The sequence below is a fragment of the Salmo trutta genome, chromosome 12 (assembly GCF_901001165.1).
Source record: "Salmo trutta chromosome 12, fSalTru1.1, whole genome shotgun sequence".
Taxonomy (NCBI): Eukaryota; Metazoa; Chordata; class Actinopteri; order Salmoniformes; family Salmonidae; genus Salmo; species Salmo trutta.
In genome coordinates, this window is record NC_042968.1 from 90,193,554 (window position 1) to 90,196,489 (window position 2,936).

The window sequence follows — 2,936 nt, forward strand, 5'->3', positions numbered from 1 at the left end:
GTTAGAGTGTAGAGGTGGCAGGTAGCCTAGTGGTTAGAGTGTAGAGGTGGCAGGTAGCCTAGTGGTTAGAGTGTAGAGGTGGTAGGTAGCCTAGTGGTTAGAGTGTAGAGGTGGTAGGTAGCCTAGTGGTTAGAGTGTAGAGGTGGCAGGTAGCCTAGTGGTTAGAGTGTAGAGGTGGCAGGTAGCCTAGTGGTTAGAGTGTAGAGGTGGTAGGTAGCCTAGTGGTTAGAGTGTAGAGGTGGTAGGTAGCCTAGTGGTTAGAGTGTAGAAGCGGCAGGTAGCCTAGTGGTTAGAGTGTAGAGGTGGTAGGTAGCCTAGTGGTTAGAGTGTAGAGGTGGTAGGTAGCCTAGTGGTTAGAGTGTAGAGGTGGTAGGTAGCCTAGTGGTTAGAGTGTAGAGGTGGCAGGTAGCCTAGTGGTTAGAGTGTAGAGGCGGCAGGTACCCTAGTGGTTAGAGTGTAGGGGTGGTAGGTAGCCTAGTGGTTAGAGTGTAGAGGTGGCAGGTAGCCTAGTGGTTAGAGTGTAGAGGTGGCAGGTAGCCTAGTGGTTAGAGTGTAGAAGCGGCAGGTAGCCTAGTGGTTAGAGTGTAGGGGTGGCAGGTAGCCTAGTGGTTAGAGTGTAGAAGCGGCAGGTAGCCTAGTGGTTAGAGTGTAGGGGTGGCAGGTAGTCTAGTGGTTAGAGTGTAGAGGTGGCAGGTAGCCTAGTGGTTAGAGTGTAGAGGAGGCAGGTAGCCTAGTGGTTAGAGTGTAGAGGCGGCAGGTAGCCTAGTGGTTAGAGTGTAGGGGTGGCAGGTAGCCTAGTGGTTAGAGTGTAGAAGCGGCAGGTAGCCTAGTGGTTAGAGTGTAGGGGTGGCAGGTAGCCTAGTGGTTAGAGTGTAGGGGTGGCAGGTAGCCTAGTGGTTAGAGTGTAGAAGCGGCAGGTAGCCTAGTGGTTAGAGTGTAGAGGTGGCAGGTAGCCTAGTGGTTAGAGTGTAGAGGTGGCAGGTAGCCTAGTGGTTAGAGTGTAGAAGCGGCAGGTAGCCTAGTGGTTAGAGTGTAGAGGTGGTAGGTAGCCTAGTGGTTAGAGTGTAGAGGTGGTAGGTAGCCTAGTGGTTAGAGTGTAGAGGTGGCAGTGTAGCCTAGTGGTTAGAGTGTAGAGGCGGCAGGTAGCCTAGTGGTTAGAGTGTAGAGGTGGTAGGTAGCCTAGTGGTTAGAGTGTAGAGGTGGCAGTGTAGCCTAGTGGTTAGAGTGTAGAGGTGGCAGGTAGCCTAGTGGTTAGAGTGTAGAGGTGGCAGGTAGCCTAGTGGTTAGAGTGTAGAGGCGGCAGGTACCCTAGTGGTTAGAGTGTAGAGGTGGCAGGTAGCCTAGTGGTTAGAGTGTAGAGGTGGTAGGTAGCCTAGTGGTTAGAGTGTAGAGGTGGCAGTGTAGCCTAGTGGTTAGAGTGTAGAGGCGGCAGGTAGCCTAGTGGTTAGAGTGTAGAGGTGGCAGGTAGCCTAGTGGTTAGAGTGTAGAGGCGGCAGGTACCCTAGTGGTTAGAGTGTAGAGGTGGCAGGTAGTCTAGTGGTTAGAGTGTAGAGGCGGCAGTGTAGCCTAGTGGTTAGAGTGTAGAGGTGGCAGTGTAGCCTAGTGGTTAGAGTGTAGAGGCGGCAGGTAGCCTAGTGGTTAGACTGTAGGGGCAGCAGGTAGCCTAGTGGTTAGAGTGTAGAAGCGGCAGGTAGCCTAGTGGTTAGAGTGTAGAGGTGGCAGGTAGTCTAGTGGTTAGAGTGTAGAGGTGGCAGGTAGTCTAGTGGTTAGAGTGTGGAGGTGGCAGGTAGCCTAGTGGTTAGAGTGTAGAGGTGGCAGGTAGCCTAGTGGTTAGAGTGTAGAGGTGGTAGGTAGCCTAGTGGTTAGAGTGTAGAGGCGGCAGGTAGCCTAGTGGTTAGAGTGTAGAGGCGGCAGGTACCCTAGTGGTTAGAGTGTAGAGGTGGCAGGTAGTCTAGTGGTTAGAGTGTAGAGGTGGCAGGTAGTCTAGTGGTTAGAGTGTAGAGGTGGCAGGTAGCCTAGTGGTTAGAGTGTAGAGGCGGCAGGTAGCCTAGTGGTTAGAGTGTAGAGGTGGCAGGTAGCCTAGTGGTTAGAGTGTAGAGGTGGCAGTGTAGCCTAGTGGTTAGAGTGTAGAGGTGGCAGGTAGCCTAGTGGTTAGAGTGTAGAGGTGGCAGGTAGCCTAGTGGTTAGAGTGTAGAGGCGGCAGGTAGCCTAGTGGTTAGAGTGTAGAGGTGGCAGGTAGCCTATTGGTTAGAGTGTAGAGGCGGCAGGTAGCCTAGTGGTTAGAGTGTAGAGGTGGCAGGTAGCCTAGTGGTTAGAGTGTAGAGGTGGCAGGTAGTCTAGTGGTTAGAGTGTAGAGGTGGCAGGTAGCCTAGTGGTTAGAGTGTAGAGGCGGCAGGTAGCCTAGTGGTTAGAGTGTAGAGGTGGCAGGTAGTCTAGTGGTTAGAGTGTAGAGGTGGCAGGTAGCCTAGTGGTTAGAGTGTTGGACTAGTATCCGAAAGGTTGCAAGATCGAATTCCTGATCTGACAAGGTAAAAATCTGTCGTTCTGCCCCTGAACAAGGCAGTTAACCCACTGTTCCTAGGCCATCATTGAAAACAAGAATTTATTCTTAACTAACTTGCCTAGTTAAATAAAGGTTAAAATAAATATGGTGTATTCAATATCGACAAGAAAAATACAATAATTTGTGTGTTATTAGATTAAGCACACTGTGTTTGTCTGTTGTTGTGACTTAGATGAAGATCAGATCAAATTTGATGACCAATTTATGCAGAAATCCAGGTAATTCCAAAGGGTTCACATGCTTTTTCTTGCTACTGTATCTACACATGTTGTTGGGAGAGGACTGGGGAGAGAGAGTGTGTGTGAGGTGGAGTGTGAAAGGAAGGTGTGTGTGAGAGAGAGAGAGAGAGAGAGAGAGAGAGAGAGAGAGAGAG